We start from the raw sequence: 13,159 nt of genomic DNA on the forward strand, positions 1-13,159 counted from the left end.
TTCCTTACTTTACTTCTTACCTAACTAAACGTCCACAAATCTAGTTAACAATATCATAATGTTGTGATATTAGGAAGTGGTACAAAATAATTTCCAATTTAGAAGGTAGGGCTCTGAAGAAGAAAAAAAAAAAAGAGGATAGTAACAAAGTAGTTTAGGGGGAAAAAAATGTGTTGAGACTGGGTGAGGGCTAGAAGAATCCAACCATGACAAAGGGAAGACATATAGCATCTGCTCTTTCTGGATAAAAATTCCTTTTTGCAAAGGACTGATAATGGTCTAAATTGTTTTAATGAATAATATCATTTACCCCAAATCTTAAGCAATACACAACTCAATAAAATATCAGCATGGGGACACTTACTAATGAATGAATTAATTAATTAACTTATTTTCAAGAAGTGTTTCTATTCTGAAATGCATCCAGGTTCCCAGTGGCTAGCAACATTTGGCTTAGCGCAATCTGTATCCTTTATGCACCAGAATTAGTGAGCAGTTTTGTGCAGTCTCCTCCAGGGTTTGGGATATAGACATAATAGCTTGTCTGAGGTTTGGGGTTTTTTTTTGGTTTTGTTTTCATTTTTTAATTATCATGCCTTTTTTGTTGTTGTTGTTGTTCTGTTTCCTGATCTGGAGAATCTAGGATGGGTCAAGAAAATAGGCTTTATCCATCAGACCTTTTAATGATTTCGTGTGCCCACTTTGAGCTATAAATTGGTGGAGGCAGAGAGATGGAACAGCTCTATTTACAGGCCGGGGCTTCAGAGGGAATACATCCTGACCCAGAGGTCTCAGGAGGCCTGGTTTTCTTCCTTACAGGGACCAGGGATGCTGCTACAGAAACAGGTTGAGCAGTGCTTCTAGTCCCACTTTGGATCCCATGAGTTTAATTTCCTTATATGTTAGTAGAAATAATAACAAACACAAAACATACTCATATTTTAGTGTCTCCTCTGACACTCTCAGGGTTGTCCATCTGACATTCTGGAACAACACCTCTTGTTTCCCCCCATTTTCTGCCTTCTTTCTCTGTGTCTTTCCATTTTCCTTTATTTTTGCTTAAAGATTGATTACCTGGATTCAAATATTTGTTCTCCTCCTTCCAACGTGATCTTGGGCAAAGATGTGTTTCCATTTCCTCTGCTGTAAAGAGGGGATGATTATAGCATCTCCTCTTAGAGGGGTTTTGTGGGATTAAATGACTTGCACTCATGAAAGATTTAGAATAATGTGTGGCTCGTTGTAAAGGTTGGCTGTTGTAGGTGGGAATGGGAAGTTGAAGGTATTGGAGTTTTGAGACAATGAAGTTAAATGAAAGAGCTTTATCAATGTTCTTTGCAAAATCCTCGAATCTCTTTCATGAGAAGAGATTTTTGGTGCTTTTATTGAGTTCTTCAAGGCTCCTTTTGTGAAGGTACAGAACATAAGAGGCTTTGAGCAGGGAAAATCGACCAGTAGCCAAATAAATAAATAATATGCAATAACAATAATAGGGGGAAGTGCCGTGCTCACGAGTTGAGGACTGGCAAGTAATTTAGTACAACCTTTCTCGAGGTCAATTTGGCAGTAAGTATCGGAAGACTTAAAATGTGCATGCTTTTTGACATAGTAATTTCGCTTTCGGGAATTGTTCCCGAGGACATAACTAAGGATGTGGGAAAGACTGAGCTCCCAGAGTATTCACTGGAGTGTTCTTTGAAAAAGCGAAAGTTGGAAATCACCTAGCATTCAGTTGATTAAGCAAAATATAGTGCTTTCAAACAATGAACCACTATGCTATAAAGTTTTTGAATTTATTAACATGAGAAGTTGATCATATTGGTGAATGAAAACAGCCACTTCAAAAGCATTAGGGTTTGATTTGCATATGATGTGATAGGGCAGGGAGTTTAGGGGATTAGGCACCAAGATGCTATGGTGGTCCTCTTTGAGTGGGTTAGATTGGGTGTAGTTTTAATTGTTTTCTTTCTTTTTCTACATATATTCAGATTTCTGATAGTAGATAAGTATCACTTTTTTAGTTTTAACTGAACTGTCAAATAAAAAATGAAAGGCTTAAAGAGCCCAAATCTTGTGTTTGACTTTTTAAAAAATTCTGAAAACATTTGAGCACGCACTGTATGTAGATCTTGGCTTCCAGAAATCTAGCAGATGAGACTATACAATTACAACCAGTCTAGATCTTCATTTTCTCATCCGTGAGACAGTTACAGTGATGAGAAAACTGCCTCTGTGAGGTTGTGTGGATCAGATAAAATAATAAATGTGAAAGTAATTTGAAGTTTGTACAAGTGTCATTCGGAATTTAACCATTCATCTGGAAGAGCAATTCACTTAACCCTGATGAAGAGAGGGATAAGTTATGATCGAATAGCCAAAATGATATGATTGCTTTTAGCCCAGTTTGTGCAGAACTATTGCTTCCCAGGATTCTTTAGACAATCCGTGGCCATCTCATGAGGTAAGTACTGAAGAACCCAGTTGCTTGAGAAACTGCTAATATTGGCTGACAATTTAGTGAAAGTTCAGATTTCCTAATACAGAAATGATCAGAGTGAAGAAATAGTCAAGGTAGGATTTTCTAGACATAGATTTAGCAACTCAGTCATACTGGCAAATATGTCACAGGAGAATAGTCTATCACCAAAAACCACTTGGGTGCCTTGACATGTAGCTGTAATTACATTACGAAAGATAACTGACTAAGGTCAACACAAACTCTCTGCCAGCATTAGGAATGATGTAACAGATGCTCCAGTTTAAAAACTCTAAAACATGATACATTTTTTGCATTAAGAATAAGTCAAAAAGGTAGCTTAAAAATAATAGCTAAAACATATTTTACTGCTTGCTTACTGTTTCCCAAGAAGTGTGCTAAGTAACTTGGTTGCATGATACGAAGTGGTTCTCAAAGTCTGGTTTCCAGGCCCGTAGCATCAGTATCATCTGGTAACTTAATAGAGATGAAAATCCTTGGGCCCCATCACGGGTCTTTTGCATCAGAAGCTCTAGAGGTGGGGCCCAGCCATCCGTGGGTCAACAGTTCCTCCAGGTGATTCTTTTTTTTTAAACCATTTTTTAAAAAGTTGAAGTATAGTTAATTTACAATGTTGTGTTACTTTCAGGTATACAGCAAAGTGATTCAGGTATACATATCTATTCTTTTTCAGATTCTTTTCCATTATACGTTATTACAACATATTGAAGATAGTTCCCTGTGCTCTATAGCAGGTCCTTGTTATTTATCAATTTTATGTATGGTACTATGTATCTGTTAGTCCCCCATCCCCTTTGGTAACCGTAGGTTTGTTTTCTATTTTCCGTTTTGTAAATAAGTTCATTTATATTATAGTCTTAGATGCCACATATAAGTGATATGTGATATTTCTCTTTGTCTGTCTGGCTTACTTCACTTAGTCTGGTCATCTCTAGGTCCATCCATGTTGCTGCAGATGGCGTTATTTCCTTCTTTTATATGGCTGAGTAACCTTCCATTGTGTATCTGTTCCTCCTCGTGATTCTTATGTGGGCTCTTTTTGAGAACGACTGATCAAAATTAGCCCTCATTCTAACCGTATGTGTCTGCTGTTACTATGCTTGTTCTACAGCAGAGGAAATGAAAGGTTAGAGATTTTAAGCACCTTGTCCAAGGACACATAAGTAAGTACTAGATCCAGGGTATGAAATCATATCTCCTTGTTTTCAAAGCCAGTGACCACTGCCACCATTGAACCTGAATATTTGTTGCTTTCCTTTTCCTTCTCTACTTTCAGCTCCAACCTACATGGTAGCATGAGTTGTGTTGAGACGGAAGAGACTGGGAAGGGGCTGGGACCCAGGATTCCAAACACAACCCTGTCCTAAGGCGGACACTTGGTTTGTTCCACAAGCAATTCCTGAGTAAGAAATAGGTCAGGCAAAGAAGGCTTTGGCTCCAAACCCGAGTGTCAGTCTTTAGCTCTATTAAACTGGCCTAAATCATATGGAGCCAGAAGGACTTTATTAGTTTATTGGTGGCCTCAGTGTCACAAGTAAAACTGGGGTGGCCTTGGAGGTAATCTCTTCAACATATTTTCTTTTAAGCCCTCACACAGATCTCAGCTCTCTCTGGCATCTCTTAATAGCAAGGCAAGGCAGATTGAAGGGAAAGCATATGTAGGAATGGAACAGAAAGTCCCTTCGTCCCAGAAAATTTGTACAAATTTTCTAGACCGGGCTTCTTTCCACCAATTTTATAAGGAAAGACAATTTTCAAGAAAAAGTTCTGAGATTTCCAAAAGGGAGAAAAACTGCTTCCACATAGGCCTCAAACTTCATCCCCTTTCCCTTGAGTACTGAAAGTTCAATGCCCTTCACCCCTTCAGTGTGACATCTCTTTTAGCCACTCTGCCCTGCGCCTCCCAGGGACAGTGCAGCGGAAACTTGTGCTCCCCCTAGAGGTCACCAAGATAGTGGTCAGAAGGTCATCCCCTGGTGTTGCCAGAAGCAGTATCAAACCTATTATTAAATATTTCAAAGTGTGACTTTATTTTTAGGGGGAGAAAGATTAGTATATTTTTATTTGGAAGAGGGCCTCATAGAGGAGACTATAGACATTTTAAAATGTTTGGTTTATTAGTTATCAGAAATATAAATAAACCCTGAATTTAAATGTTTCCCAAAAAACCTTTTTCATTTTTTTATTCTTTGGAATTAAGTCAATTGCTCACCCCTCTCATGGATCTTCTTTCAAGGAACAACTGAGATTACCTGTGGTATGTTTTATAGTCCACCTAATATTTATTTTCCTCTTCCTCTTTCTTAATAAAACCCTGCTTTATTGTATGCAGGTGAGTCAAAAATTATCCACACTCTGGCTGTGGAATTTATTTGAATTAATTTTTAGAAAAGACAAATACATCACTTTTTGACACAGTCTCCTTGCTTTTCAATACACATTGTCCATCTGTTGACAAGCTTCCGTATCCCCTCATTAAAAAATGTTTTAGGCTGAGCTGCGAGCCACAAATGCGCCGTTGTCTTCACTTCTTCATTAGAAGTCAGTCTTCATCCTCGTAGGGCTGCTTTCAGGGGACCAAACAGGTGAAAGTCCGATGGAGCAAGATCAGGACTATAGGGAGGATGCTTTAACACCTCAAAATGAAGTTTGTGCAGAGTGTCAACAGTGTGAGCAGAAGTATGTGGACGTGCATTGTCATGCAAGACCACAACGCCCTTGGATCGCAGTCCTCTGCGTTTAACTGAATTTTAGGCTTTAGCTCTTCAATAAGCATCTCACTGTAGCAAGCACTGTTGATTGTTGAACCTTTTTCCTGATAATGTTCCAATACTGGCCCTTGAGAATCCCAGAAAACAGAATCATTTCACGTGTACGCTCAATAGTGTCATCAGCTGTGGATGTGGACAGGCGTCCAGCTCCTTCTTGATGGCTAACACTTGTGCAACCTTCCTTGGACTTCTCTATCCATTCATACACACTTCTTTGTGACAAAACACTTTCTCTATACTTCGCGCAAAGTCCTCAGTCAATAACAGCACCAGGTACACCCTCAGACCACAAAAGCGAATCACTGCACGCTGCTCCTCTTTCATGCAAATCACAAGTGGGGCATCCATTTTTGCTCCCACGGCAGTTACAAATGAACTGATGTAACATGTTCACACCTGCACAGCAGTGACTGGGGAGACAGTAGCCTTGAACTGAAAACACTGACAAGACAGTGTGGCCAACAGAAGTTTTAATATAACTGGAGTGCAGATAATATTTGACTCACCCTTGCATTACTTCTTCTGGACGGGCAGGTGTTTGAGGCGTGATACGTGTCAGGGCCAGGGGTAAATCATGACTGATACAGTCTTAACTACAAATTAGGATTATCTGGGGAAACTTAGACAACCCCTAGTGCTTAAGCCCCACCCTATTTTAATTAAATCATGGTGTCCAGATGTGGGCTGTCTCCTGATTCTTTTTTTTCTTTTTTTAAAGATTTATGTATTTATTATTTACTTATTTATTTTAGCTGCATTGGGTCTTCGTTGCTGCACACAGGCTTTCTCTAGTTGTGGTGAGTGGGGGCTACTCTTCGTTGTGGTGTGTGGGCTTCTCATTGCAGTGGCTTCCCTTGTTGTGGAGCATGGGCTCTAGGCATGCAGGCTTTAGTAGTTGTGGCACTCAGGCTCAGTAGTTGTGGCTTACAGGCTCTAGAGCACAGGCTCAGTTGCTCCACGGCTTGTGGGATCTTCCTGGAGCAGGCATCAAACCTGTGTCCCCTGCATTGGTAGGCAGATTCTTAACCACTGCGCCATCAGGGAAGTCCTGTCTCCTGATTCTAATGAGCAGGGAGGATGTGCTGAGACTGTCACGGGGCCATCCCCTCTCCTGTGATTGGTGCTGTGTTTTGACAAAATGTCTGGGGTGAGCCAGCCATTAAGGCAAATGTAGCTGAGGGCTTGTTGAAAAGGTTTTTCTCACTGACATCTTTAAAAAAGAAGTTTACATGAAAAATGTATAACTGAATCACTTTGTTGTACACTTGAAACTAACACAACATTGTTAATCAACTATTCTCCAATATAAAATAAAAAGAAAAAAAAAGAATATACTGTACAGCACAGGGACTATAGCCAGTATTTTATGATAACTTTTAATAGAGTATAATCTACAAAAATAATTTTAGTCACTATGTTATACACCTGAAACTAAAATGGTATTGTAAATCAACTGTATCTCAATAAAAACAAAACAAAAATAAAAACAATGAAAAATAATTATTGATAGGTCTGTACTTAAAAACAAAAAACAAAAAACAACACCTTTCTTCCTCTGGGTGATACGATGTTTGCCTGAGACACCTGCGACTGTCACAGCCATCATGAAACCATGAGGTGCTCAGCCCAAGAGGATAAGTGGATGTGCTGTGGGGAGCACAGATGCAGAAGGCTGAGACCTCCTTCGTGATAATGTTGGTTTAGAGCCACCCTGTCTTCAGATTTATTTTTATGTGCAATAATACATACTCTCTGATTTTAAGGTATTTTCAATTTTTTAAAACTATTTACAGCCAGAAATATTATGATCAACTTACCTGTCTTTCAGGAACTTACTAATGGTACTAACTCTGATTTATTACACAGTTTTAGTCAAAGCCTAGGCTGAGGCAACTGATGTTAGAAAGGGATTAGGATAGTTCTCAATTCAGGAGATGGATGGCTACGGGAAGGAATGTCAAATTAGAATCGTCTAGGGGGATTTTACAAAAGACAGACGCATATCCCATCTCGGCTCGTTGGGAAGGGGGAGTATATGGGAGTCACGGGGGTAGGCATTATAGACAGGTGGAGAACTAGGAAAACTATTCTGAAAAACTTCCTAGGTGATTTGGGTATGTTTCCACACACTCCTCATCTACTGAGAAATATTAGCTTAAGAAATACTAAATCATTCAAATGACAAGACTCTAGATTTCAACTCAACAGTAAGCTAGAGCATAAGAAATACCTAGTCTGTGTATAGTCTAGGAATAACTAGATTATGTGAAGATGATCCCGCTCCCATCAGTTTCCTTTACAGAACCATGATTAAATATTATCTTCATTATTCACAAATCTCTACATACTTGGATATAAAATATACTTTTATATATGTATATATGTACTTATAAAATATACTTTGTAAAGTTTCTTGTCTCCAAGAATTTCTAGGATATTTTTTAGGAGAGTCAAATGTTTCTTGACAAATGCAATCATCTTGCTGCTTACTGAGGCGCCCAGTAAGCCAGGTCCCCGCGGCCAATGTCTCGATGGCAGAGTTGTCACTGTGGCTGGACTGGAGCTTGCTTCCCGTGAACTGAGCTCCTTTTGGCTCCCCTGGAGTGTTACTGTGGCCCAATTCTGTTCTTAGCCTTTATAATACTATAGCAGTTCAGTCAGCTTTCATAAATGTAGAGGGAAAGCTTCTTCCCTTTATGTTATGCTGTTAGGGTTGCCACAGCGGGGTATATTGGTCACTAAGTGTAGAGTTCAGGGAGACAGTACTTTCAGCTTGTGTGTCCAGCCCTTCCTCTCAAGTGCCCTGGAGCTGTTGGCTGAGGACAGGTTTTTATGGCCAGAAACCACCACTTCCATTGGACATGCATGCTTTAGCTGGGGACTGGAAGCCAGATTTTCCTCCCTTAGAGCAAGTTTTCTTTCAGTGCTCTCATGGTTCTTGTTTATTAGCCTGGCTGGTATGTCCAAATATCAGTGCTGTTTGTGGAAGGCTTTTTCCCTCCAGAAGGTTTTCAACTCCCATTGTACATACATAGATGCTGTTGGATAAATGTAGGATGGATGTGTCTAAGTAGAGACACCCAAATCCAGTATAGTCCCTGCTCTGCGGAGACACCAACACGATTACATTTGTGGAATTAGGATATTGTTTGTCCATTACACTGTTATGTTCCAGATATAAAGACACTCAAGTAAATATTTTCTTTGGGCTCAGACTATTTTTGTTGTCTTTCATTTAGCAAGCATTTATTGAATGTCCACTTACTAGGTACTAAAGTATATATTGGTGATGCAAAGATGAAGAAGATATAGACCTTCCCCTCAAAACATTCAGACTGCTAACAGAAGGCAATGAGAATGCCACTGGAGAGATACTGTGATAGGGCAAGCGAACTCGTTTTTGCTATTACTTGAAAATGAACTTTTCCACTGCCTCTTTTTCGGAAGTCTCCTGTAGTTCACAGCTCAGCTCAATTATCTCTTCCTGAGTGGAGCCCTGGGTGAAGCAGGCCAGCACTGACCCTCACCTTCCACTGTGTCCTCCTGATCATTATTTCTCTGCGATGCCTTCTCATGGTACTCACCAATATCCAAAATGATCCTGTTTATTTGCAGTATAAACTCTGTGAAGGCAGAGCTGCCTGCCTTGTGCACTGCTGAATTCTCAGTGTTTAGAAATGTGTTTTGGATAATATCATGAATGAAATCACACAGATGCACCTATACCCTTTTAGAGGAATTAGAAGAGTTTTACTGAAGCTGGAAATGTCTTAGCTGCATTTTTAAGCACTAAGACAGGAAAATAAGAGTGTAGGAGGGCATGCAGGTAGATAGAGCAGAATGTGAATCTCTCCGAGAACTGCAATAGGTCCAGCAGTGCAGTGTGTACAGTGGCTGGTGAAGGGGGAAGCTGGCCAAGCATCCATGAGCCACGTCATCAAGGAGCAAGGGCTTAGGAGGGGACTGGAAGTGGCGACCTTTATGTTTCAGGACAATTCAGTTATTTCCCCAAGTGGGATTTGCAGCACATGGCTTCTTGAGTTTGTCCAGTGTATGAACCTGCTATTGCTGCTGGGATGCGTCTAGGATGGAGTAGAGATTTGCCTCCAAGGAGCATTGCTGTCTTACTGAAGGCTGGCATTGAAGGTGACATTTGTGAGGTTGCACTTCACCGTGAGCTGGTCTTTTCCATCCTCCTCCTCTTTCACAATGTTTTAGATCCACCCAGAACCTTGGAGATGGGTTGTTACCGCCTCTCACGATGTGGCGTTTTCACAAGGGCACACGGCTGCTTGCTCACCTCTTGGGGAGCACAGGTGTATGAGGTGGACGAGGTTAGTGGAGGAGTTCATCTTTCTTGAGAAACTGAGAAGTACACTACCCATTGTAGTTTCTCTCTGCCTTGGTTCTTTTTTATTTTATTTATCTTCCTGACCATCCTCTGAGCTCAGAGCATGGGGCCAGGCCATATTCATCATTGCTTCACCCACGTATAACAGAGTATTTTGCAAATCAGCACTCAATAAAGAGGTGTAAATAAATGTCATGTTTAGACTTATGTTTTGCTTTTGCCTACAGTAAACATCTGTACCTGTGTTCTTCCAGGTGCAAGCTGGATTAGTTGTTTTTTGTTTGTGATAATAGTTGTAGTTTTATTGGATCTGTACAAATTCCCTCATCTTTAAAGTGAACTGTTAAATAAAATGCCACCCACCTTTTTTTTTTTTTTAATTTAGAAAAGCTCTCCCAGCTTTTCTGTCACTGGCACAGGGCAATGGAGGTAGCGTTGCCTTCTGAAACAGATAGTCCTGGTGTTGAATCACAGTTCTGACACGAACCAGTGATGAAAAATGGTAAATAATCACGCCACTCTGAGCCTAACTGTCCTCCTCTATAAAATGCAGGCAATTAAGCTGTTTTATACAGAGGGCTGTGTTGAATATTAAAAGGAGATAATAGATGAAGAAAGCTTTGTACCCTGCCACATGCTAAGTACCCATTAATGTCAATTTCCAAATTTGACTTTCCTCCATGAAAGTCAAGAAAGTAAAACATCACCTGTAAGTGGTATGCCAGGTGGAAAACGCTTCGTCCAATGGCAATTCAAATTTGTGAATTTCTCACTGAATTTCTTGAGTAATTTTCCTAGACAGTCCTCAGAGCTACCTTGATTGCGTGCTTATTTCAACACTTTGAAACATAACCTTGCTCAGCATCATTGCTGGTGAGAATCACGATGGCCTGTGGAGAGCATGACTCTCTCTCTCTCTGAATCCTTGGGACCGAAGGTGAGCTGTGGCCTCCCACTTGCTAATTCTAGACTGTGCAGGAGCATCAGTTCGGAAAACAGGCATTTTGCTTAAGACTGCAGAAGTTGCAGTGTTTGTTTAGTGATTACTGCCGCTTGCTCTGTAATTACAATCGCATGGGTAATCCGGCACCATCTAGGGACGTTTCAGAAAGTAATGGCAGTAGTTGACGGCTGTGTGGTTGCGTCGGGATGCTTAAGGACTTGGTCCGTGGCCTGCTCACGCTCTCCACACCAGTCTGATGGGCCCATCCCCCACCTGCACTGTTCTTCCTCTTCTCCGTGGAACATTGTAGCATGAACACCAAGACTGTGTGAAAGACAAAGAAGGGGAACGCGTGTTGGCAAAGGAAGGTTGGAAGACATTCCTGTCACTGTATTTTTAGCTTTTCAATCAAACACATCACTGTTTTCATTTTTTTAAAAAAGACAATGGACTATAAAGTCAGTGCAAACTAGGCCCCTTGGTGGCTATCCAAAGTTTTAAAAGAACTTGGAAAATTCCTGTAGGCTTCAGGTAAATGTCTGTGAATGTTTCCTTTTAACTGTGTATTTTTAGATAATTGAAAATGAATTGAGCTAACTTTCCATGGCTTATGGTTACTTATAAGCATGTTTTATTCATGACAAGCTCCTTCCAAAAAATAAAAGCACCATGTTTAAGACAAATTCAGATTCTGAGGGAAGGACAGGAATGATAAAGTTAAGAGAAAACAGTAATTGAGCATCTAGTTTCTGTCTATTGCGTTTGAAAATGTTCCACATCCTGAAAGGAAATTCTGCGTATGCGTGCCATGGTCTCCAAAAGGAAAATGAAGATGCTGGTTCAATTCCTCAATAAGCCAGTCCCAAAGAATTTCCTTTGAAGTTGTTTTATGTGCTTCTCCACTGAAAAACTTTAAGATAAGTTATAACCCTGCTTTGTGCTTTGAAAATAAATTCAGCACATTAATTGTATTTATGGGTGAAAGTAGTAAATGTCCCAGAATGAATATACAGCTGTAATTTACTTGGAGGCAACTGCTACTGCCCATAAACTTCTCCTACTCGCCTCTCCTGGTTTATGACATCAGCCAGCCTCACAGATGAATCACTGCTTCGTGCACCATCAGGTCCCTGCTCTATGTAAATTTCTACCAAATGCTTATCAAATAGGATTATTACTTATTGCATATTTTCTTTGCTGATTTTCCAGGAGATTAAATATAGTCTCTATTTTATAGGGAGGGCTTTGGCTTATCTGAGCTGCATGTTCATTTGGGTTTAGAAATGCTTGAGCACCACTGGCAGAACATGGAGTGGATGCCAGGGGTGTCTCTGCATCAGAAATTGAGAGGTCCTATAAGAAAGCCTCATCTTATGGGGGAGAGAATTGGGTACATGAGCTTGATCTAATATCTAGCCACGTCTTACCATCAGATGGAAGAGGTGACTCTAATGTATTATAGTGTGTGTAACACTAGTCCAATGGTCATATATCCACACTTGAGTTTTAGGGGGGAAATGGCGCATGGGTGAAACCAAAAGAGAGCTTTCTACACAATATCTCTGTGCTATGTTGAGAGCAAAAGGCAGCTTTCCTTTGGGGTCAGGGTAATAAAATAGCAGTGAGGGGGAAGGTAGGCAAATTCCACTTTGGTCAGGGGCACTTCTGGCTTGAGTGAACTGAAGCTCCAGATAACCCAGGTGAGGGGCTGTGAGGACTCCAAGGCCACAGTGGTGGCAGAGGCCCTCAGCCACGTTACATCAGTACTGGGAGGAGACTGGGGCTTGAGGGAGCTGGGAGGCACAGTCTGTGTCATGACCCCATTGCCTTGCTCCTTCCTGGAGAGCAGGTGAGGCTGCTTCCTGTACCACTGGGAGCCGCTGAGGCCTCTGGACTTAGCAGCTGCTGAGGGAAGGGGTTATAAGCCTACCTGTGCTGGTTCTTAGAGACTTGGAAGCAAGTGTGAGGTGACTTTGAGGACTGAAAGGTATCCTCACACATTGGGGAATGAAATCCAGAATAATGCCACTTATTACTAATGCTGAGACACCATTTCTGCCTCTAGGATGATGTGGCCTGAAGAAATAGGGATAACTCCTTTGTATTCTTTAAAGTAATTTCCACTTTATTCAAGTTATACTTGTTGTTGATAACTAGTGAGTAAAAAAAATCACTAATGCATTGTAGAACCTTTTCTATCCAATTTTTGGAGAAATATTAGGCTGTAACTTAACTATGTGCTGTCAAAAATTGCAAATGGTTTTCCAAAGAAATATCACTTGATCCTGGCAACTTCTCTATGATCTCCTACACATGCATTGGTTCTGTCTCCTATGTCAAGAGTGTCTACTTTTCTAGCGCTTCCTGTGCCAGCAGGCCTAGAAGAAATGGTAAAAAATAAGATTTGCAGGTTTTCACATCCAGAGATGAAATAACAAAAAAAGCAAATTAAAAACCACAACCTTGCCCATATCTACTTGAAGAGGATGGAGGCTGGAATAACAGCACCAATGTATTTAAAATACTTTCAGGCCTTTTCTCTGACTTCTTATTGGTCCTGCTGTTTGATTTCCCGTGAGGTCATCTTAATTTTTCAG

The sequence above is a fragment of the Hippopotamus amphibius genome, chromosome 6 (genome assembly GCF_030028045.1).
Source record: "Hippopotamus amphibius kiboko isolate mHipAmp2 chromosome 6, mHipAmp2.hap2, whole genome shotgun sequence".
Taxonomy (NCBI): Eukaryota; Metazoa; Chordata; class Mammalia; order Artiodactyla; family Hippopotamidae; genus Hippopotamus; species Hippopotamus amphibius.